Below are 26575 nucleotides of genomic sequence, written 5' to 3' on the forward strand. Positions count from 1 at the left end.
GCATAAAAGTGACTTTAGCCAATAAAGTAGCGTGTACCCTCGAAGAAGAAGTAACCGCGGTAAAGTTTGAGCTAATTAGCATAGCATAGTGTTAAAGTGCGGAGCTTAAACAAATATGGCGGCTTGTACTACTGGAGCAGTATCCCCGCAACTGTACTTTGATGGATCCGAAAGCAAGTATGACCTTTGGGAAGCAAGATTTTTGGGACACTTACATATTTTAAAGTTGAAAGACACTGTTCTAAATGAACCAGTAGGAGAAGAGCAAGCAGCAGCGGACAGAATAAAGAATCCAGACTGCTATGCAGAGCTCATCAAGTTGATCGATGATTAAAGCTTGTCTTTAATAAGACATGATGCTGCATACGATGGCAGGAAAGCACTGAAAATACTGAGGGACCATTACTCAGAAAAAGCAAGCCACGAATAATCAACCTGTACACGTCCTTGACAAAACTACGGAACGCAGACAGAGAGTCAACTACGGACTACATCATCAGAGCAGAAAACCTGATTACAGCACTTCGTGATGCCGGTGAGACTCTCAGTGATAGTCTGATCATAGCCATGATTCTTGGAGGCCTACCTGACTCTTACAAGCCATTAGCTGTACATGTAATGCAAAATGAAGACAATGTGACATTTACAGATTTCAAAAGAAGATTACGTATTTACGAAGAGTCAGAGAAAATTAGTACTGCTGAGCCAACAGACAATGTGATGAAAACGTTCACAAAACAGGATAGAAATATCCAGAAGAAGTACACCAGCAGCACTAAAAGTAGAAGTGAAGATGGAGATCTGACATGTTTCAAATGTGGATTAAAAGGACACAGAGCAAGAATGTGTATCCGAAAAGTGTGGTGCAACTTTTGTAAGAGCAACACACACCAAGAAACCATATGCAAAAAGAAAGATAAACGAGACAATGTCAGAAAGGTTACGGATGAACAATCCAATGATTACCTCTTCAAAGCAGCACAAGAAGAAAGTGAGTCAGCACCCAAAATAAAGATGAAAGGCATTATGGTGGATGCAGGAGCGACATCCCACATTGTAAATGATGTAAATAACTTTACAAGCTTTGACAACACTTTTCAACCAGAGACTCATTCAGTGGAACTAGCTGATGGGACAAGATGCAGTGGAATGGCCCAAGGAAGAGGAACAGCAACGATACATCTAGTGGACAGCGATGGACGACAGCACAGAGCACAACTACGAAATGCTCTGTACATGCCCTCATATCCCCACAACATCTTTTCAGTGGCGAGAGCAGCCGACGGAGGAGCAACCATAACTTTCAAGAAAGGAGAGAGCCACATGATCACTAAAGATGGTAACAGATTTAACATAAACGAAAATGAGAAGCTATATTATCTACCAACTGTTGATGCAAATGAAGATCAGTGTAAAGTTTGTCATGACGTACAAACATGGCACGAGATTCTAGGGCACTGCAACTATGATGATGTAATCAAACTCCAAACTGTGGTCAAAGGTATGGTAATTAAGGGAAATGTTGTTAAGCCAGATCAGATGTGTGAAATATGTACAAAAGGCAAGTTTACCCAAACGAGAAATAGGGAGCTAGATGCTAAAGCAAATAAACCCCTGGAGTTAATCCATACAGACCTAGCAGGGCCAATGAAAACTGAGAGCATAGAAGGACACAAATACGCACAATGTTTCACAGATGACTATTCAGGTGCTGTATTAGTATATTTCCTTAAGTCAAAAAGTGATGCAGTAGCTGCAACAGAAAAGTTCTTAGCAGATGTAGCACCCTATGGAGATGTGAAGTGTATATGTTCAGACAACGGCACTGAGTTTACAAACAGAGAGTTCCAAATGTTACTAACAAAGAACAAAATAAGACATGAGACGTCAGCGCCTTATTCGCCACACCAAAATGGCACAGCAGAGAGAGAATGGCGAACACTGTTTGACATGGCTAGATGCTTACTAATAGAAAGCAAACTACCAAACTATTTGTGGAACTATGCCATTCAAACAGCAGCTCATGTTAGAAACAGGTGTTACAATAGACGGACAAAGAAAACAGCATATGAGTTACTTACAGGAAAAGTACCAAATGTGTCACAAATGCAAAAGTTTGGGTCTACATGTTTTAATTACAAACAAGAAAAAGGAAAACTAGACTCCAAAAGTGAGCAGGGCATTTTCATAGGATATGATAAAAACAGCCCAGCCTTCCTTGTATATTATCCAGAAATGGAAAAGGTCCAAAAGATCAGACTGGTGAGATTCGCAACCAAAACAAGTGTAGAGAGAGAGACACAAACTTTGGAGCCATACGCAGGACATGACATTGGAAACAGAGACAATGTAGTCTGTGACAGTGACCAGAAGGATGAGGACAGAGTTCAACCTGAAAACAAAACTGAGGATTTAAATGAGCAGGAAGATGTGGAACAGTCAGCGGCAAATGCCGAAACAGAAATCAGAAAGAATCCATTCAGGATAAAACAAAAGCCAGTTTATTTACAAGATTTTGAGACTGATGATTCATTGGACAGATTACAAACATGCGTTGATTTCTGTTATCGAGCAGTTTGTGACATTCCAGAAACTTATCAGGAAGCCGTGTTATCATCCAAGTCAATGCACTGGAAAAACGCCATGTATGAGGAGATGAACTCACTAGTGGAAAATGACACATTCCAGTTGACTGACTTACCACCAGGTAAGCGAGCTTTAAAAGCGAAGTGGGTTTATGCACTCAAAACAGACACAAATGGACTAGTCAAAATGTCACAAGAGAGATATGTGAAAAAGGTTTTACAAAGGTTTGATATGGAAAATTGTAAACCAAGAGAAACTCCTTGTGAACCAAAACTTGATTACGCAGAAAATGCTGAAAAGTTGAAACAACCAAGACAGTACAGAGAAGCAGTGGGAAGTTTAATTTACTTATCCACATGCACTCGACCTGACATAAGCTTTGTTGTGAGTAAACTATCTCAACACTTTAATGAACCTACTATGGAACATTGGAATACAGTGAAACATGTATTCAGATACCTAAAAGGTACATCAGAACAAGGACTTAACTTCAAGAAGAATGTAACTGAAAGACTCGGTCTGACAGTTTACTGTGATGCAAGTTGGGCATCAAATGAAACAGACAGTCGTAGCACATCAGGCTATTGTGCAACTTTGTGTGAAGGCAGTTCATTCATTTCATGGAAGACAAGAAAACAACCAACAGTAGCTCTTTCTACCTGTGAAGCAGAGTACATTTCGTTAGCTTCAGCTATACAGGAGTGTCTTTACATTGAACAGCTACTAAAAGGACTTGATAACTATCAATATGTTAAAACAAAAGTGTACGAAGATAACCAAGGTACGATTGCACTCACTAAAAATCCTGTTAACAGACAAAGATGCAAACACATTGATGTGAAATACCATTTCATAAGAGACATTGTTGCTACTGGTAGGGTATTACTGGAATATTGCCCTATAGAACAAATGGTTGCTGATATCCTGACAAAACCAGCTACTAAACAGAAGTTGAAATGTTTTTCACAGAATATGTTTGGCATTTTGGGATAAAGACTAGAAGGAGGAATCTTAACAAAACAGGATGATGGAAGATGTTCTTGAAATATTGTTTACAAATTGGTTTAACACAGTGAGCTAATAGCGAGTGGGGGTGTTAAGATTGTATATATCTGCGCTCTTACTCTGTGTAGCTTTGTGGTAGAGGTTGGATGTTGTAGTGCATGTTCTCCACTTGGGGCGCTCTGGTGCTGTGTAGTGTTTAACACCGCAGCAGTTGTGTGTTCAACAGGAGAAGAAGAATAAAGTATCCTCGGTGAGAGGACGTTGATGATCGGACTCGATGAAAGTGTCGTTCATGTGCACGCATAAAGAACTCCATTAAGCTCAAACACCTTAACAGTGTGTATATAAAACGTTGATTGAGCGTGTTGAAGTTGTTTTAGAGGGCTTTGAAGGCTTTCAACAGTGACTCTCATTAGTCACATCTTGCAAGCGTTTATGATCTTTGAAAAAAACCACACAAAAAACATGTGTTTTTGTCTCTCATAATGATTGTGAACAATAGGCTAAATTCCCCAAGTGCAGTTCCCCTTAAAGATGGTGGCATAGTTATTAATGTTGTGTATGAACAGCCAATGTGGAAAAAAAAACATTTATTATATACAAAAATATCACATTTACTTTGATAATTGAATTCCTTTGTCCTTTTTACTGAATTCTACATATACAAGTTAGTTTCGACAGTGTTTTGTCTGATCACACCTTTGCTCTTTAAAGTTCCTTGTTTAGTCCATGCCTGTAGCCACGGAACCTTAAACAAGCTGTGACTGCACAGCACTCGTTATCTCTGCCGAGGAGGTCATGTTTTTGGTCAAGTGTGTATCGATGTTTATGTCTCGAAAGGATAACTTCTGAAAAAAAAAAAACATTTCTTGCAAACATTGTGGAGGTGTGTAGCATGAGCCACAGAAACACCCTTGACTCACTCATTAAAGAGACTAATATAGATAGATAGATAGATACATAGTACTTTATTGATTCCTTCAGGAGAGTTCCCTCAGGATAATTTGAATTCCAGCAGCAGTGTACAAAATTGTAAAAAAGTAAAAAGTAAATAATGGGGGTATAAATGGAAACAAAATAGAAGAATATTACAATAGAATAAAAATAAAAAGCAACAATGAGAATAAAAATATAACAGTAAAATAAGAATATAACAAGAGAAACTAGGCAGTAGTGACCACGTTATGAAAAAGTATTGCACTGTTATTGTTTTGCATCCCCTGTCATCCTAGTACCCCCCTGCCCCCCAGAGAGGAGTTGTACAGTCTAATATATAGTATATAGAATATAGTATGCTGAGCAAAAGTAAAACTTTAACTTTGTAGGCCCGAACCCACCACAGGCGTTGCATCACAAAGGGCACCGGTCGTAAAAGAAAAAAAAAAAAAAGAAGCTAAATCACTGAAAAGAAATGGGCCGTCAGTAGCTTGATCCATAAGGGTTTGGAACTGGAGTGTTAGGGTTCAAATCCCACTGCAGACAAAAATACAGAGTGATTAGCTGTGGGAAAGATACAGTACTTGTCTGCTATGCTGATTACTTTTTCGGGGGCGGGGGGATGGAGCCTATCCCAGATTAACTTTGGCGGAAGGCAGTGTACACCCTGGGCAAGTTGCAGGGCCAATATAGATGATATTAAATATCCATCCATCCATCCATTTTCTACCGCTTATTCCCTTCGGGGTCGCAGGGGGCGCTGGAGCCAGTCTCAGCTACAATCGGGCGGAAGGTAAGGTACACCCTGGACAAGTCGCCATCTCATCGCATATCATCAACAAGAATAAATATTGCACATGCAAACGGATTGCAGTGTCTAACTATTGTTTGCAGATTATGTAACTGCTACTTAAAATAATTAACTCACAGTTACTTAAACTCAGTGGATTAAACATAATTTTGTCTTATTTTGAAAGAAAAAATGCATAAATCAAATCAAGAATACATTTAGAATGAATTAATTGCATTATAGATTTGTATTGTTATTATACTCTGTGTGTGTATGTACAGTCGTGGTCAAACGTTTACATACACTTGTAAAGAACATACTGTCATGGCTGTCTTGAGTTTCCAATAATTTGTACAACTCTTGTTTTTTTGTGATTTTTTGGAGCACATACTTGTTGGTCACAAAAAACATTCATGAAGTTTGGTTCTTTTATGAATTCATTATGGGTCTACTGAAAATGTGACCAAATCTGCTGGATCAAAAGTATACATACAGCAATGTTAATACTTGGTTACATGTCCCTTGGCAAGTTTCACTGCAAAAAGGCGCTTTTGGTAGCCATCCACAAGCTTCTGGTTGAATTTTTGACCACTCCTCTTGACAAAATTGGTGAAGTTCACCTAAATTTGTTGGTTTTCTTACAGGGACTTGTTTCTTCAGCCTTGTCCACACGTTTAACCCTTGTGTAATGTTCATATTGTTGTTACTCAGCCAGCGTTTGTGGGTCTGATGGACCCGTTGCATTTTGTGGCTTTTAATGCCTCACAATCAAACACTTTTATGTTAAAATACTGAACAGCTGTTTACCTTATCCCAATTACAAGCAGTATAAACAATAAATATGGTTAATATTTGCCTTTTACCTTTGTTAGGTCACATTTATAAGTTATTATTTAAAACATAATAAAGAAAATCAATTAAAATCAAGATATGAGTGGAAACAAATTTACAAGTGAAGCAAGGTTTTTCAAAACTACTGACTTTTATTTCTTTGAACTTGAAATTTAACCCATTCAGGTGCACAACACAAGCTGAACACATTCACAGAGTAAACATATCAGTCAAGACAACACATCAGCCCCATTGAACACATGGCCTTTAGCCACTAGCCTATACAACAAATGAGGGGCAGAGCTTTACTGTGTGTGTGTTGCAGATATACTTTTTGCACTTGATGCATGTATATTGTGTTTTCCTGTCCATCTTGGGTCCGCACACTTTGCACCGCTTCTTCTTGTTGCTGGTGTTCACAACCTAGAATAATGAAAAGATCAGGAATTTAACTAACACCTCTCTCTCTCTCTCTCTCTCTCTCTCTCTCTCTCTCTCTCTCTCTCTCTCTCTCTCTCTCTCTCTCTCTCTCTCTCTCTCTCTTTCTCTCTCAAGACATGAGTGCCAGACATGTACTGCAACAGCATCACACACTTACTTCAGGCTTTGCAGATTGTGGTTCTGTAGGTTGGGTGTACAGGGCACTAGCATTCTCCTCTTGAATCCTCCTCACAATAGCTGCAGAGGCTGGGGTTCTGGGGATATGTTTTCTTCTCTCGATTTGTGGTCTCACCAATGCCTTTCCCAGATCCTCAAGAAAGAGCCGTCTTTTTTGGAGCTTCACTCGTTTCCACTCTGGGTTCAGTGCCATCCAAATGACAAAGGCATTGTACGCTGAGGTGTCCACCATGTCAAAGAATATCACCAGTGGCCAGCGTAGAGTCCTCCGTTTGCAGCTGTAGGCCGTCACCAGATTGTCCATGTTGTCTACCCCTCCTTTTGTGGCATTATAATCCATGATGATCTCTGGTTTGTGATGTTCCTGGTCACAGATTCTTTCATCCCCGTGCAGTGTACTCATGAGTACCACATTCTTGCCTTTCTTTGGCACTTAGGATACCAGGGATGTGTCAGCCATGTATACAAACTTGGAAGACTTGACAGGCCTGTTCTTTGAAGTCAGCAGTTGAGGTGAGAGCTCTGACCTTTTTTTCCTTATTGTTCCCACCATGACCAGCTTCCTCTTCAGGAGCTCCTGTCCCAGTTTGTGCAAGGTAAAAAAATTGTCGCATGTTATGTTGTGTCCACTGAATCCCTGAGACTCAATCAGACATGTCGAGGACAACTCTCATTCCTTGTTTTTTCTCGTGAGCGCCTCCATCAGGTTTCCCTGTGTAGACTTGTAAGTTCCAAACATATGAGGAAGTGGCATCACAGGCAGCCCAGAACTTTATACCATACTTTGCAGGTTTAGATGGTATATACTGCCGAAAGAGGCAGCGGCCCCTAAATGGCATCAGCTGTTCATCAATGGTGACATTTGACCCAGGGTTGTACAGCAGGGGGAGGCGGCGCACTGTCCTGATGGTAGCTAGTTTGTCTCTCTGCCGTCAAGCTGGTCTGTCATCTCGGTTGTCAAAGCGGATAATCCTGGAAATGATGTGAAAGTTTTCCAGAGACATTGTTGCACGGAAAATTTCTCTGCCAGTTTCTGCATCCCACAGGGATTCTGCGGATTCCCCTTTGGACCTGAAAACTCCAGCAAGGATGAGAACTTTGAAGTAAGCATGTAATTGAGTTTGGTCCATTTTCCTTCCACCTCTCTCCAAAAACACTAAATAAGTGCAGTCAAGAATAATTTCCTGGGTGGAATCTGGGATGAAAAGCTCAAAAGAAGACTTGGATGTCCTGTGTGTGAGTAACTGCCATCCGTGTTGTCCCTGGTTGCATCCGTATCACATTGGCAGCCTTGCGGGGTGGCTCTTTTCTTGGGCGAGAAGACCATTCAGTTTCAGAATTTTTTGACATCCATATTTCCTCACTTGCTCCATGCTGACTGGCTTGTTCTGGGCCTGGGGCTGGCTGCTGATGGCTTGGTCTTGGGGCTGGCTGCTGACGGCCTGGTCCTGTGGATCTCTGCCAGTTTCTGCATCCCACAGGGATTCTGCGGATTCCCCTTTGGACCTGAAAACTCCAGCAAGGATGAGAACTTTGAAGTAAGCATGTAATTGAGTTTGGTCCATTTTCCTTCCACCTCTCTCCAAAAACACTAAATAAGTGCAGTCAAGAATAATTTCCTGGGTGGAATCTGGGATGAAAATCAAATAAAATCAAATCAACTTTATTTATAAAGCACATTTAAAATTTACCACAGGGGTAGCCAAAGTGCTGTACAATGAACAGGTTAAAAGATAAAACGAGTACCGAGCAAACACAACACAACACAAACAGAACACGATAAAAAATAAATAATTAAAATATAATTAATAAAAACATAAAAACAGGATCACAGCAGGTGTATTATGGGGCGCCATTGCAGGATGGATATCACTCAGTGTTAAAAGCCATGGAATAAAAGTATGTTTTTAAGAGAGATTTAAAAACAGGAAGAGAGGAGGCTTGTCTAACACTCAGGGGTAGGTCGTTCCAGAGCTTGGGATCAGCAACGGCGAAAGCTCTGTCACCTCTAAGCTTCAGCCTTGTGTCAGGGACCATCAACAGCAGCTGATCGGCTGATCTTAAGGATCGGGTGGGGCAGTAAGGCTGAAGGAGGTCGGAGAGATTGGTTGGCGCGAGGTTGTTTAGACATTTAAAAACAAATAAAAGGAGTTTAAAATGTATTCGGTAACGCACAGGGAGCCAGTGAAGGGACGCTAAAATAGGGGTGATGTGCTCACATCTGCGGGTCTGTGTTAGCAGACGAGCAGCAGAGTTCTGCACGAGCTGCAGGCGGGCGAGGGAGGCCTGGCTAATGCCTACATACAGGGCATTACAATAATCAAGACGAGTCGAGATAAAAGCGTGGATTAATTTCTCAAGATCATGTCTTGATAGAAGCGGTTTCACTTTCGCTATTTGGCGTAATTGATAAAAGCTTTTTTGAACGACGCTGCTGATTTGTTTTTCGAATTTAAAATCTGAGTCAAACTTTACCCCCAGGTTTGTGACAGAGTCGCTGAGATACGGGGTCAGAGTGCCGAGGTCAACGTTGGGGGAGGGAGAGCGACTTGGACCGAACAACATAACTTCTGTTTTATCTTCATTTAGGCTCAGGAAGTTAGCTGAAAGCCAGACTTTGATGTCGTGCAGGCAGTCAATAAGACGTTGAACCGTGTTATTTTGTGCCATGGGAAAATAAATCTGGCAATCATCGGCATAAAAATGAAATGCAATACTGTACTTCCTAAAAATAGAACCAAGGGGGAGAAGGTAAAGCGCAAATAAAATTGGGGCAAGGATTGAGCCCTGGGGGACCCCATGTGGTATAGGAGCTGTGGACGACATAAAACTGTCTACTTTTACACAAAAACTCCTGTCGGTTAGGTACGACCGGAACCAGTTGAGGGCGGCGCCCTTAATGCCCACACAGTTCTCAAGACGAGTGATTAAGGTGGCGTGGTCGACGGTGTCGAACGCAGCAGACAGATCTAAAAGCACCAGGACAACATATTTACCAGAATCAGTGGACAGGAGGATATCGTTAAAAACTTTTAGAAGCGCTGACTCTGTGCTGTGGAGGGCTTTAAAACCGGACTGGAACAGCTCAGTGATACCATTATCCTCTAAGAAGGGCAACAACTGACTGTAGACAACCTTCTCTAATATTTTGGAAATGTATGGAAGATTAGAGATAGGTCTGAAGTTAGAGAGGAGAGAGGGGTCGAGGCTGGGTTTTTTAAGTAGAGGTCGTACCACTGCATGTTTAAACTCTACTGGAACTATTCCAGAAGAGAGGCTACTATTGATAATGTTAAGGACACTTGATCCAATAGTAGCAAGTACCTCCTTAAACAGGCGAGGTGGGAGGGCATCTGCAGGAGAACCAGAGGGCTTCATATGACTAACTGTGTCACTTAAAAAAGAAAAGGACACCGGCTCAAACTGATGGAAAACAGAAGAGAAATGCAGGGGAACAGAAGGGTCATATGAAGGCTGAGATAGACTGGCTCTAGTTGACACAATTTTGTCAGTGAAAAAATGGAGACAATTTTCACAGAATTCATAAGAAGCATCAAAACCATCAGATTTGGGAGCATCAATGACAGTGTTAATAGTTTTAAACAGAACTCTGGGGTTGTTACAGTTAGAAGATATAATCTGAGATAGATATATATTAATTTCTGCTTTTACAGTCATCTGAAAGGAAAACAGGCTTTCTTTAAAAATGGCAAAGGACACATGCAGCCTGTCTTTTTTCCATTTTCTCTCTGCTCTTCTACATACGCGCCTGGCAGCCCGAGTGACGTCATTCAACCAGGGCTGAGGCGTAGCTTTAGAGCGGCGGCATTTGAAAGGCGCGATCGTGTCCAGTGTTTGTAAACAAATAGAGTTGAACCCAGAAACCAACTCTTCAGTATTCAGACACACAGATGCTGCAGAATTATCATCACAAAGAGTCGAAAAAATAGAGGAGAACCGAGCAGGAGACGAAGAATTAAACATGCAAGAGCGTTGGGGCGGTGCGCACAATTTAACTGGACACTGCGTGGCAATATCAAACAGGATCGGCATGTGATCAGAGAACACAGCGTCGCAAATGTCCAAATTAAAAACACACAAACCATACGAGAGCACTAAATCGAGTGTATGCCCGCGTTCATGTGTAGAACCACACACAGACTGTACAAAGTTAAATGAGTCGATTATATTCAGGAAGCTCCTGGAAAGCGGCTCGTCTGGACAGCAGGTGTGAATATTAAAATCACCCACAATAAGGACACGATCATATTTGGGCAGGATTTCAGCCAGAAATTCAGAAAAGTCAGTTATAAAGTCTTTGTGGTACTTGGGTGGTCGATAGATGACGGCACACAGGACGACATCAGAAAGACCCAGTTCAAACATGCACAGTTCGAAGCTTGAAAAGGAGGATTGTAGGCGGATCTGACGGCATTTAAAGTCATTTTTAAAAACGACTGCTAATCCTCCTCCTTTTCGACCGGACGGCCGTGGGGAATTAAAGTAGGGACACTCCGGAGGCAGAAGTTCATTAAGAGGGGCGGACTCACCGGCTCTCAGCCATGTCTCCGTCACACAGAGGAAGTCCAGTCCGCGGGAAGTGAAGAAATCATTCAGGATAAAAGTTTTGTTTGTCAAAGATCTTGCGTTCACAAGACCGAACCTGGCGGGGGCCAGCACGTCCAAGGCCGCAGGTGGCGGTGATCCACCCCGCGCCTCCGGGGGCGGGGACAGCAGGAGCGACGACGGCAAGCTTCTTCCTCCAAACCAACGATAGGAACCAGCCAGAAGCCGATGGGATCGAGCGAGCGTGGGTGCAGGAGGAGACCGGATACCGCACCATTCCTCCTTCGGGGAGCCACGGGAAGCCGGGCCAGGAGTGCCCTAACTTTCACCAGCTGGCCGCCACGTTTACCGCGGCGCCGGAGACGCTTCCGCCGGGGGAGAGGAGCCAGGGGGCGGGAAAGGAAGGCAGGAATCCGGCCAGGTGAAAAAGCTGACTGGGACGTCGAAAAACCAACGTCGAAGTTGATCATATCAGTGGGAGAGGGGCAAAGATCCAACAGTGTTTGGCGGTCATACACAAGCAGTGAGCTGACAGAGACGAAAATAGACGCAAAAAACACAAAAACGAACAGAGCTGACAGCGAGAGACGGCAGGCCAAAGCACATACTGGCGCCATCTTGCATCGGGGCGTGGTCTCAGGATCTCAAATGTGACTGTGTGTGAAAATGTGAAAAGCTCAAAAGAAGACTTGGATGTCCTGTGTGTGAGTAACTGCCATCCGTGTTGTCCCTGGTTGCATCCGTATCACATTGGCAGCCTTGCGGGGTGGCTCTTTTCTTGGGCGAGAAGACCATTCAATTTCAGAATTTTTTGACATCCATATTTCCTCACTTTCTCCATGCTGACTGGCTTGTTCTGGGCCTGGGGCTGGCTGCTGATGGCTTGGTCTTGGGGCTGGCTGCTGACGGCCTGGTCCTGTGGATCGTCTTTGTTTTGGAACTGGCTGATGCTCAATCTCATCATCTTCTTCAGAGTCACTGTCAGACTCTGAATTTTCAGAAATGTGATCCTCAAATTCTGAAACCTCTTCTTCTGAATCCTCTCCCTCTACATCAGTGGTTCTCAAACTTTTTTTGTCATCCCCCACTTTGGACAAGGGGGAGTTTTCAAGCCCCACCTGCCCCCATCACCCCAACAGAACGCTAATGCCAAGCTTAACATGTTCAAATTTATTGGACATCAAGTAACATCAAGTTGTATACATTCAAACTCAATAACATAACATAACATCAAGTTCAATAATAAATAAGATAACTGTGCAGCTGTGGTATAACTTGCATCAAGTTCAATAATAAATAAAATAACTAAGCATGACTGACACCAGGTCTATTGCAGCGGGGAGAATGAGCTGCTCAGCAATTGTGTGAGGTGTCATGTACTGTTTTGTCATGTCCGAGCCACCGTAGCATGTGTTCAGTGTGTGACGTCACGGGAGGGAGGGAGAGTTTGGACTCTCGAAGTTGTTAATAAACGGGAGCGATCCGAGGCATTGAGTTGAAACGTGTTGCCTGATTATTATTAAATTAAGACACCTAAATAAGCACATAGGTGAAACCGAGGACATAACATGTGTTTTTTTGCATTGTGCAATTCTGTATGCAACTCTATATGAAGCCATTTGAGCGTTACTGTTTACTGATGCAGCTTTTACCAGGCGCTTCTCCTGTTGACGGTACTCTGTCAGTTTTCTTTGAAAGAAATCAAGTGGCTTATTGACGTGATTGGGGTGTGTGGTCTCGAGGTGTCTCTTTAATTTGTTGGGTCTCATGCTGTCTGCTGCTAGCGCTTTTAGACACAGAACACACAGGGGTCTCTCCTCTGCCTCCACCACCACTGCCGTGAATCCAAGAGCAAGATACCCTTCATCATATTTTCTTTTCGGTTGGCTTTATGGTTGATTAGGCCCGTCAGATTTTTGTTTTTCTGCAGGCTCTGGCTCTGGTTCGACGACCTTTGAGGTGCCAGTCACAAATGTATCCATTTTGTGTAATTGTGGTCCACACATTAGCCTGCTACCCATCCGCGCGAAAGTTTGATCCGCTTAGCCCCGCCCCCATTAGTTACTGTTGCTATGTCTGTCAAACTTTCGCTCCTACCGAAAAATTTAAAGCCTACAGGAAAAATAAGTCATTTACATTTATTTATATAGCGGATTCCACAGACAGAATCACAAAGTGATTTACAGTGTGTATAGAAAATGAAAGCATAGTAAAAAAAAAAAATCTAAGAATATAATTTTTTTTTAAATAATTAAAGTGAAATGTCCTCCCGTTCCTCGCGCCCCACCTGTCATGTCTCTATTCCCCACCAGTGGGGCGCGCCCCACACTTTGAGAAACGCTGCTCTACATCATCATCAAAAACTTCTCTCTCTTCCAAAATCAATTCCAGGGCCCTCTGCACAGAGTACCTTTTGGCCATCTTGATCGGTTGTGATAAGAAACCACACTGACAAAGCTATAATTATAGTGTCCCGCCTCCAATTTGTAGCAGAAAGAGTTTAAGAAAATAAAGATTCCCGCAAGACAGAGGGTCAAATGTGCAAGAAAATGAAAGCAGACAGTGTTGACAAACAATGTTGCAACCTTGTGTAGGAACTGCTTCTTTTGTGTTTCTGCACCTGCGGTTCCCACACAAGGTTGCAACATTGTTTGTCAACACTGTCTGCTCGCATTTTCTCGCACATATGACCCTCTGGTTTTCTGTGTACCTACACCCTGTCCTCCTGTCTAGGCCTGCTGTGTGTGCGTGTGTGTGTGTGTGTGTGTGTGTGTGTGTGTGTGTGTGTGCATGTGGTACACAGAACATCATTTTCCACACTTCTATTAGCCCCGGGTCCAGTGGACCCAGACATCTTATATGTAACAGAAATGTGTAGGGGTGGTGTATGGTGTCACACCATACACCACCCCTTTAATGACCACACACCATTGGTGTGTGGTCATTAAAGATGTATTCTGATATATGTTCTTCACAGAAAATGAGCCAAAGTCAGTGAGTCTCAGTTTGAAAAATGTATTAATTATATCATTGTTCTTTTAATAAAAAATGAAAACGGGTCCCACAGACCCACACACCACACAAGGGTTTAGTCTGGACTTTGGGAAGGCCATTCTAAAACCTTAATTCTAGCCTGATTTAGCCATTCCTTTACCACTTTTGACGTGTGTTTGGGGTCATTGTCCTGTTGGAACACCCAACTGAGCCCAAGACCCAACCTCTGGGCTGATAATTTTAGGTTGTCCTGAAGAATTTGGAGGTAATCCTCCTTTTTCATTGTCCCATTTACTCTCTGTAAAGCACCAGTTCCATTGGCAGCCAAACAGGCCCAGAGTATAATACTACCACCACCATGCTTGACGGTAGGTATGGGGTTCCTGGGATTAAAGGCCTCACCTTTTCTCCTCCAAACATATTGCTGGGTATCGTGGCCAAACAGTTAAATTTTTGTTTCATCTGACATTACATGGACAAAGATAAGACCTTCTGGAGGAAAGTTCTGTGGTCAGAAGAAACAAAAGTGTAGCTGTTTGGCCACAGTACCCAGCAATGTGTTTGGAGGAGAAAAGGTGAGGCCTTTAATCCCAGTAACACCATTCCTACCGCCAAGCATGGTGGTGGTAGTATTATGCTCTTATTATGAACGTATACTAATCAAGTGACTAGTATATGATCTCCCTTTAATTTTTTAAGGATGATATGGATGACCCAGACCTGGAGGATGCAGCAGTGGTCCTCCTGACAATCGTCAGTGACGATGCCACGAGTCCAGTTAACTACGACCCAGTGAAAATTTCTGTCGTCCTAGAGGGGGATGTGGTGGTCGACCTCCCCAGGTTTCCTGATCCCTTCCTGGTAATGTTCGGCCTCATCTATGCTTTACATCTCAATTATCCCAAATGACAATTACACAAGGCGAATCAGTAAAGAATCTGGGTATTATCTTCGACCCAACTCTCTCCTTTGAATCACACATTAAGAGTGTTACTAAAACGCCCTTCTTTCATCTCCGTAATATCGCTAAAATGTGTTCTATTTTATCCACTAGCGACGCTGAGATCATTATTCATGCGTTCGTTACGTCTCGTCTCGACTACTGTAACGTATTATTTTCGGGTCTCCCTATGTCTAGCATTAAAAAATTACAGTTGGTACAAAATGCGGCTGCTAGACTTTTGACAAGAACAAGAAAGTTTGATCATATTACGCCTATACTGGCTCACCTGCACTGGCTTCCTGTGGTCTTAAGATGTGACTTTAAGGTTTTACTACTTACGTATAAAATACTACACGGTCTAGCTCCGTCCTATCTTGTCGATTGCATTGTACCATATGTCCCGGCAAGAAATCTGCGTTCAAAGAACTCCGGCTTATTAGTGATTCCCAGAGCCCAAAAAAAGTCTGCGTGCTATAGAGCGTTTTCTATTCGGGCTCCAGTACTATGGAATGCCCTCCCGGTAACAATTAGAGATGCTACCTCAGTAGAAGCATTTAAGTCCCATCTTAAAACTCATTTGTATACTCTAGCCTTTAAATAGCCCCCCTGTTAGACCAGTTGATCTGCCGTTTCTTTTCTTTTCTCCTCTGCTCCCCTTTTCCTTGAGGGGGGGGGGGGGGGGGGGGCACAGGTCCGGTGGCAATGGATGAAGTGCTGGCTGTCCACAGTCGGGACCCGGGGTGGACCGCTCGCCTGTGCATCAGCTGGGAACATCTCTGCGCTGCTGACCCGTCTCCGCTCGGGATGGTGTCCTGCTGGCCCCACTATGGACTGGACTCTTACTATTATGTTGGATCCACTATGGACTGGACTCTCACAATATTATGTCAGACCCACTCGACATCCATTGCTTTCGGTCTCCCCTAGGGGGGGGGGGGTTACCCACATATGCGGTCCTCTCCAAGGTTTCTCATAGTCATTCACATCGACGTCCCACTGGGGTGAGTTTTTCCTTGCCCGTATGTGGGCTTTGTACCGAGGATGTCGTTGTGGCTTGTGCAGCCCTTTGAGACACTTGTGATTTAGGGCTATATAAATAAAGATTGATTGATTGATTGATGACTAACCAACACATTGGAGTTCACACAGAAAATCTTACTTGGTCTTGATGACTCTAAACTGTCACCCAAGCTGCAGAGTCTCAAAAATGACATGATGTCACATGTGTAACTCAAGCTCCAAAAAGCAGGTGGATTCAGATGGCTCACTCTGTTAGAGCTTAGTCGACAACGAGAATGTAATTGACTCATTTGACTACTGTTCAACTGTTGATGTTAAAGTCGCTGCTCTACTCAACTGGTTTTAAGATAAATGGCACAAAGTACACACTGTTTTTGTACTTGTTAGTGGTTAGTGTAATTCATATTTCATTGATGTTAAACTGATATGCACCCTGAAGTTGCTTTAAACCAAATAGCCAAAGGAAGGCTACACACTGCCTTTGTACATGTTATTTTACAGTTTTGGCGGGTTTTTTTTTATCAGATTTAGTTGTGAATGTGTGTGTGAATGTTGTCTATCTGTGTTGGCCCTGCGATGAGGTGGCGACTTGTCCAGGGTGTACCCCGCCTTCCGCCCGAATGCAGCTGAGATAGGATCCAGAACCCTCCGCGACCCCGAAAGGGACAAGCGGCAGAAAATAGATGGATGGATGGATAGTAGTGAAGAATTTATAAGCTATTTGTTTATATGTTGCTGCACTGCAATTTTACAACGAGATGGCCCAAAGTGTTAACATGACTTTCGCCAGATCCTTGTAGTTCGCTGAGCTCCACACAAAGATCTGGGCTCGAAGGCATTGCAAACTCCTTCAAGATAGCAAAAAATAATGAACCAATCAAGTTCGCCGGGCGGGATTTCATAGATGTGACGTAGCGCCGAAGCGACTGTTTGATTCAAACAACAATGGCGGCACACAGCCCTCGCTGCTATTGCAACTGTGTTTGTCGAATCTGTCGAATATTAATTATTTAAAAGATGGACAGAGAACTTTTCGCTCAGTCGTTATCCAATATGTTGGCTGTTCTTTTTTGGATTTCCCAGCGTCGCTCTCATCAGCGTCACAGGTTGATTTCGATGTGAGTGGTTGAAGTAGCACGTCATTCAAGATAACGGACAAGTGGTTTATCCAATCAAATACAATGATTTTTTTTTTTACAAGGCCCGCCTTCTGAAATACATCTCCTATTGAGAACTCCCATATCCTTGTGTGGAGCTCAGCGAACTACAAGGATCTGGCGAGAGTCAGGTTACCAAGGTGTGCCTTTGTAATTGTTTCTTGAATATTCTGAGTAGCATGTACTGAAAGTTTAATTCAATTATACAAACCCCGTTTCCATATGAGTTGGGAAATTGTGTTAGATGTAAATATAAACGGAATACAATGATTTGCAAATCCTTTTCAACCCATATTCAATTGAATGCACCACAAAGACAAACTCATAAACTTTATTTATTTTTGCAAATAATAATTAACTTAGAATTTCATGGCTGCAACACGTGCCAAAGTAGTTGGGAAAGGGCATGTTCACCACTGTGTTACATGGCCTTTCTTTTTAACAACACTCAGTAAACGTTTGGGAACTGAGGAGACACATTTTTCAAGCTTCTCAGGTGGAATTATTTCCCATTCTTGCTTGATGTACAGCTTAAGTTGTTCAACAGTCCGGGGGTCGCCGTTGTGGTATTTTAGACTTCATAATGCGCCACACATTTTCAATGGGAGACAGGTCTGGACTACAGGCCGGCTAGTCTAGTACCCACACTCTTTTACTATGAAGCCATGTTGATGTAACACGTGGCTTGGCATTGTCTCGCTGAAATAAGCAGGGGCGTCCATGGTAACGTTGCTTGGATGGCAACATATGTTGCTCTAAAAGCTGTATGTACCTTTCAGCATTAATGGTGCCTTCACAGATGTGTAAGTTACCCATGTCTTGGGCACTAATACACCCCCATACCATCACAGATGCTGGCTTTTCAACTTTGCGCCTATAACAATCCGGATGGTTCTTTTCCTCTTTGGTCCGGAGGACACGACGTCCACAGTTTCCAAAAACAATTTGAAATGTGGACTCGTTAGACCACAGATAACTTTTCCACTTTGTATCAGTCCATCTTAGATAAGCTCAGCCCCAGCGAAGCTGACGGCTTTTCTGGGTGTTGTTGATAAACGGTTTTTGCCTTGCATAGGAGAGATTTAACTTGCACTTACAGATGTAGCGTCCAACTGTAGTTACTGACAGTGGGTTTCTGAAGTGTTCCTGAGCCCATGTGGTGATATCCTTTACACACTGATGTCGCTTGTTGATGCAGTACAGCCTGAGGGATTGAAGGTCACAGGCTTAGCTGCTTACGTGCAGTGATTTCTCCAGATTCTCTGAACCCTTTGATGATATTACGGACCGTAGATGGTGAAATCCCTAAATTCCTTGCAATAACTGGTTGAGAAAGGTTTTTCTTAAACTGTTCAACAATTTACTCAGGCATTTGTTGACAAAGTGGTGACCCTCGCCCCATCCTTGTTTGTGAATGACTGAGCATTTCACGGAATCTACTTTTATACCCAATCATGGCACCCACCTGTTCCCAATGTGCCTGTTCACCTGTGGAATGTTCCAAATAAGTGTTTGATGAGCATTCCTCAACTTTATCAGTATTTATTGCCACCTTTCCCAACTTCTTTGTCACGTGTTGCTGGCATCAAATTCTAAAGTTAATGATTATTTGCAAAAAAACCATCAAATATGTTATCTTTGTAGCATATTCAACTGAATATGGGTTGAAAATGTTTTGCAAATCATTGTATTCCGTTTATATTTACAGCTAACACAATTTCCCAACTTATATGGAAACGGGGTTTGTAATTTAAAAGTACATTTAACATAAACTCCGAATATTTACGATCTGATATACTCAAATATTTGAGTTTATGTTTTAAAAAAATATGTGGCAATTGATAGCCTCACTTTTTTTTAGTTCTGCTTACTTACTCGGGTTTACAGTGTGCAAGCAGCAAATGTTGTGAATGAGATTCTGTAAATGTTCACGCGTGTTTTAGCTTTTCTAAAAGTAAATGTATACTACACACATGTTATTGTTTTTTATATATATTATATAATGTAATATTAATTGTTAACTATCATATTAATTACACAATATATTATAGTATTATATGTAACAAATATTATTAAGGTACATTTTAACTGATTGGCTTTGAGTGTAATATACCATGCATCCATATCATTACAAGTCTGTTACATGTCAACTATTTTTGCCCCAAATGTAATCAAAGGTTAATTAGTAAATCGTTTATTCATATACAGCTTGTGTGATCAAGTGTAGTGCCTTATACAGTAGAAGTGGGTCATCCATAAAGTGAAAATGCAGATTAAAAATCCTCCCACTGTAAGTCCCAGTAGTATCGCAGATGCTTGTTTTCATGGCAGCATTGCTTACTGAGGACGTCATCCACGCAACAACAAAGCCTGCCTCGCACATCTAACGGACACAGAAAAGCCATGTTGTGAAAGCACAATGCCTTACCACCTGAACCTGGTGCACAATAGAGGAAACAATACCGTACATCCAAGAGTTATGCCTATTTTTTCTTTTTCATTTGTGAACGAGAGATAAGTTTTGAAAGGGATCTTTACACTATGCCTTGATATAAGTTAGGGGTCTATAGATTTATACATCCAAACCAACAAGCTGACCCCAAATGACTTCTCCCCCAAGCACGTCAGAGCTTATCTTCCTGTCACTCACACATACCAGCAATATACAGTACATGTTGCTAATTTACTAGCATAGAAAAAAACATTTATTTTTAAAAATCATCTTTAAATATTGTTTTCAAAAATGTTTTTATACAGGAGGAATCGTCTTGCATTCAGGCTAGTCTAATTTCCAGGCAAATACAGGAGCAGCAGTGCGATCTTCTAAGACGCACATTTTTACATATTTTTACATACCCTCCCTTTTGTCTTCATAATGTGTTGTTGTGGGCCATGTTTAATTTAATTTTGGATGCTCTAATAAGGCAAAAAAAAAAGCAAAAACTTCCCGAGCATTTAATTTGTCTTTTAGTCTTTAATTTCACTCCTAAAATCAACAAATGTTTTCACAATATTCTGATTTATTGGGATAGACATGTGTGTTTGTGTGTATAGATATATATATTTTCTTAATATATATATATATATATATAGTATATGTGCCTGTACAGTATATAAATATACAGTAAAATAAGACATTACCAGAATCTGATAGAAAAATTTCGATTGAATATCACTGAACAAAATAATGAGGGTGCTGGATATCACAGCCATCAATAGAACATAAAGGATTTTAATGCATGTTATCTTTTGAGAAGTCCCACTTACTAGGAGGTCATACTCAGCCATCTCAATCTATTGGTTTCTTTTGTGTTGAGAAAAGCTAATCTTATTATGCATAAACGTTAGAGATTTATCGGCCGATATCATCGGCCGATAAATGCTTTAAAATGTAATATCGAAAATTATCGGTATCGGTTGTTTTTTTATCGGTATCTTTATTTTATTTTATTAATATTTTTATCAAATCTACATAAAAAACACAAGATACACTTACAATTAATGCACCAACCCAAAAAAAAACCTCCCTCGCCCATTTACACTCATTCACACAAAAGGGTTGTTTCTTTCTGTTATTAATATTCTGGTTCCTACATTCCACAATATCAATACAGTCTGCAAGGTATACAGTCTGTAAGCACACATGATTGTGCGTGCTGCTGGTCCACTAATAGTACTAACCTTTAACAATTAATTTTACTCATTTTCATTAATTACTAGTTTCTATGTAACTGTTTTTATATTGTTTTACTTTCTTTTTCTATTCAAGAAAATGTTTTTAATTTATTTATCTTATTTTATTTTATTAATTTAAAAAAAAAAAGGACCGTATCTTCACCATTCCTGGTTGTCCAAATTACCGGTAGGCATAATAATGTGTTAATTCCACGACTGTATATATCGGTATCGGTTGATATCGGTATCGGTAATTAAGAGTTGGACAACATCGGAATATCGGATATCGGCAAAAAAGCCATTATCGGACATCCCTAATAAACGTACAATTAAACAAAATTGACTAAATAAAATGATAGAACTCATAGATGTATATTAATATTTTGTTCGTTAACAGACGGAAATCACCTCATTTTTTTCGTAGTGTAAAACAGCAGAGAAGGGACAAAGAACTGGCATTCTCTCTCACTCACACACACACACACACACACACACAAACACGCACGTGCAGTCATCCACACACATGCTACTACTGTATATGCATGCAAAGTACTCCTGCATAATGCATTAATAAAGCACATGCATTTTGTATCACATCATACCAGAAATGTGAGACACCTGATAACAACTTGTCTTTTCATTCCACATATAGTTTTTTCGATTGTTTACAAAAAATTTTTTTATTACCATTTCTATTTCACAATTCTTTACAAAGTGGTCCAATGCCCAGAGTCTGTATGTTAAATCCCTGGTTACTGCTCAAGTCCTGGGAAAGTATCCTTGAGCAACATACATAGTTGCTCCTGATTATGGGCCTGATCTGCTAAAGGTGTGTGTGTACTAAATCTAGGGTTCGTACGGGGGCTTAAAAACCTTGAAAATGCTTGGATTTTAATGTTGTGTTTTCAAGGTTTGAAAAATGCTTCAATTTTGGGTGAAGTGCTTGTAAATTCTTGGAAATGTTTATCATATTTCTCGGCAGTCTGACTCAATAGGCTAATTATAAAATGGAAAAAAAATAAATTAAGTTTCCTTAAAAATGAGAGCTACATGCTTGATCTGTTGGCTTTGCACGAGCCCTTACATTAGGTTGTTGTCATGCCAGAGTCGTATATACGGCTCTGTGTCGCCCCCAAGAGGACAGTGGTGCATCGGTCCATCATGCCGGGAGGTGGTCGTTTTAATGACCACTGGATGGAAAATGACAAATACAAACTTTGGATAAAACGTGGACAAAATCCACTTGTAGCCTGCTGCAAAGTATGCAAAAGGGAGTTTTTATACAACATGGTTCAATGTATTTTTTGCTCCATTATTTTGGTTATCTACTTAACTTGTCTGACTCAGTTAAAGTAAACAAGTTACATTTTGTCGTTTTGGTCAATTGCATTCAAATGGTTACATTATTGGACTTGTTTGTATTGTGAATGTCATGTAATGTATAATTTGGAACCTTATTCACAACTTAGAGCTGAGTTAATATGAATGATTTAGTCGTTTTTACACAACATGGTTGTATGCATTTCTTGCGCTATTATTTTCGTTGTCTACTTAACTTGTCTGGCTACCTCAGTGAAAGCAAAACAAGTTAACTTTTGTATTTTTGTGAATTTGTTATGATAGCCACAGTATAAGGCTGGATATGCTTAATGAAAGGTGACTGAGATGTTGTGAAAAAAACAAAATATTTTCCTTTAATTTATTATCCTAATATTAATGTGGAACAGTTTTGCTAATAAATTGACATTATGAGGGTGCTTGTATTTATATCACAGCCCCGCTGCCTTGTGGGTTAGTCTGGGAAGACAAAAGGCTAGGGGAGCACACCCTGAGAGAAAAGCAAGTAACGTTGGAGTCTGCGTGTCCCCCTCTTCAAAACAGACCTCAACGGCGGAGTGGGCGAATGATGGTTGTAGAGAACCTCCACAACGGTCACAAAGGCGGAAGAAGGCTGCAGCAAAGATGGGCCCCCAATTGTCTTGGTCTCCATGCCATTGGACCCTGGCCTTCTCTTTGCCAAGGACAGTGTGGCGACTGTCTGTGCACCAGTTTCCCCACTTTAAAGGATACTCCTGAAGGACCCATCAACCAACAGGAGGACAATCATACTCGCTTCGAGTGATCACAGATGATGATGATGATTTATATCACATTATGCAGTTTACAAGCACAAATACGGTGTGAATCAATCCGTGCTGTTCGATGTCATTGAGTGCTGTAAGTAAGAAAACATTTGAAAAACAACACAAGTGGAGACACGTTTGCAAACACCAATGATAAATAAATGATAAATGGGTTATACTTGTATAGCGCTTTTCTACCTTCAAGGTACTCAAAGCGCTTTGACACTACTTCCACATTTACCCATTCACACACACATTCACACACTGATGGAGGGAGCTGCCATGCAAGGCGCTAACCAGCACCCATCAGGAGCAAGGGTGAAGTGTCTTGCTCAGGACACAACGGACATGACGAGGTTGGTACTAGGTGGGGATTGAACCAGGGACCCTTGGGTCGCGCACGGCCATTCTTCCACTGCGCCACGCCGTCCCTATGACATTGAATAGTCTACAGAAACACTGCTTCATTTTCTATGCCCCATTCAGTTAATTATAAATGCTGGTTCAATGTTAGGCTTAGGTTTTAGCAGATGTTCCCTATTTTTCCTACAGACAGCATTTGGTGACCTCAAACAACAAGGCTACGGATTGATTCACACTGGTTTTCGTCTTTTGAAGGGTACTGGAAAAACTGTAAAATGTATCTTGAAAGTCCTTAAAAAGTGCTAGAATTTGGCCATTCCAAAGGTTTACGAACCCTGTAAATCACATGCAAACTTACTTGAAAATCTTATTTGAATTAGGCCGTCTGCACCACTTTTCAATTGTACACAGTCTTAGTTGATCACATGCAACCCACCCACTAATAGTAGACGCAATTTTATAGTTTGCACACGCTGTTTAGGGTGTGGTATTTGGATCTTAGTAGATCAGTCCCTATGTCTCATGAACAGAGAGAGCCCCCTAGTGTGTAGGACCCCACGAACCATAGTTTTGTGTGAAAAAGCGCATGTAAAATGTCAATTATTGAGTAACAGGGCGAAATATTACCACAAATGGATTCTAGAGCCTCTTCCTGCTCCGCCACTTAAAATAATATATTGGTACATTTCACCAAATATTCACAGTTCTCTGTGGTGTAGATTGTTAGTGCTGGGCTTGCAAGCAGCGGGACTGGCTGGGTAGATATCAGCAAAACATGTGATTATTTTTTTTGTCATTGTTGTTTTGTCAAAGTTTATTTCCCATTAATTAATTTCAGTAGAAAATATGCTTCAAATTAAATTCAAATTTGTTTAAAAATAAGTGTGAAAAATGTTTGTAATGGGGGGACTCAAAATAAAATACTGCTAATGGCCCCGGTTTAGCCAACAGCAGATGTGATCAACAGTGAAGTGAAGTGAATTATATTTATATAGCGCTTTTCTCTAGTGACTCAAAGCGCTTTACATAGTGAAACCCAATATCTAAGATACATTGAAACCAGTGTGGGTGGCACTGGGAGCAGGCGGGTAAAGTGTCTTGCCCAAGGACACAACGGCACTGACTAGGATGGCGGAAGCTGGAATCGAACCTGGAACCCTCAAGTTGCTGGCACGGCCACTCTACCAACCGAGCTATACCGTCCCAACAGTGTGTGAATAAATTGTTCACTTATCATACAACAGCATGTGTGCATGTTTTTGCGGAAAATTCCCTTCAATGCCTCCTTGATTTCGTAATCGTTTTCATCTTGGAACCACATGTTCCCAGCTCATGTTCAAAGTCAAAGTCAGCTTTGTTGTCAATTTTTCAAATGTGCAAGACATACAAGGAATCGAAATTGCGTTTCTCACTATCTCGTGCGTAGACTAGACAAGACACAAATGGTAAAGTGACACAACGTAAATATCTCTAACTACTATAGTAACAACAAAACAATACAATGATAACTACAACAATAATAATAAAGGTGCATATGGTGGCATAATACTCTTACTGGTCTTGAAAAAGATATGTTTCAAGTGTAAACTAGTATTTGACACATGCCTCTAGGCAGGAAGAGTAGTGGATGAGTGTAAACATGTTGCCTTTCCTTGATGAGAAATCCTCTCATCATGTCCACAATCAGCTCGAAACTGACAAGCAGCACCCTCAGACATATTTTTTCTCCTCGTTGAGTCGCAAAAAACATCACAATCGCATCTCAAAGCGTGGTTGATGGGTCACCATTACTTCAACCTCTGCATCAGTATTCTGGAAACTCTCCCAGGCCACAACCTGCAGAACTAGTCTCATGAGATGTCACACAAGAGCTATACATCATATAGAGTAAAGGCTTTCTGTTCTCAAAAGGTTAGACGAAACACAAATCCAATTAATCCATTCCAGACACCCAAACATATTAACACAAAACATAATTTATGGAAAATAAATGTACTTTTACACGTGGAAAAAAAAATGCTAAACCCATATATGTGAGGAATTGAACATTCCACATCACTTCCTCCTTTATTGATTGTTGTCGGTGGTGAGCAGAGTAGGAGGAAGGCAGAGAAGAGCCACACGGACGACAACTGTATTGATTTTAAAAGTGATTCTCACCTTCTTTATCAAAGTGCTGGTATTTGCAACATTCTTTGGACACTTGGTGGTTTGTTTTTGACTTGTGGTGTAACTAAATTAGTTAGCAAAGAACTCCAAAGCCAACCAGTAATGACATGGTATGGCATTATATTTGTCTTAATGTTGAAGTCGCAAAGGCAGATTTTGAGGACAGAAACAATTATTTTGCAAGCACAGACATATAAATGTATTTTGTGCACAATAAAAGTGTTTGCTATTATCCATAATAACACTTAGTAATTAGTGCTGTCTGCGGTCAGACGGATGCGCTCTCTCGTGCCCTCTCTCTTCCGCTCTCTCAACCACACCCTTCTGGGCATTCAACTTTTTTTCTACACTCGCTCAGATTTCTGCTCTGCGCTCGCACAAGTTCAGACACGCAGTGTTATATCAATCAACCAATCAAAGTTTATTTATATAGCCCTTAATTAAATCACCAAATGATTCCCGGGCAGGGACACCGCTGCTGCTTACTGCTCCCCTCACCTCCCAGGGGGTGTACATGGAGATGGGTCCAATGCAGAGGATAATTTCAGCACACCTAGTGTGTGTGTGACTATCGTTGGGACTTTAAAGGCCTACTGAAACCCACTACTACCGACCACGCAGTCTGATAGTTTATATATCAATGATGAAATCTTAATATTGCAACACATGCCAATACTTACTAAAGTGCAATTTTAAATTTCGCGTGAAATATCCTGCTGAAAATGTCTCGGTATGATGACGTCAGCGCGTGACGTCACGGATTGTGGAGGACATTTTGGGACAGCATGGTGGCCAGCTA

The sequence above is a fragment of the Nerophis lumbriciformis genome, linkage group LG02, assembly GCF_033978685.3.
Source record: "Nerophis lumbriciformis linkage group LG02, RoL_Nlum_v2.1, whole genome shotgun sequence".
NCBI lineage: Eukaryota > Metazoa > Chordata > Actinopteri > Syngnathiformes > Syngnathidae > Nerophis > Nerophis lumbriciformis.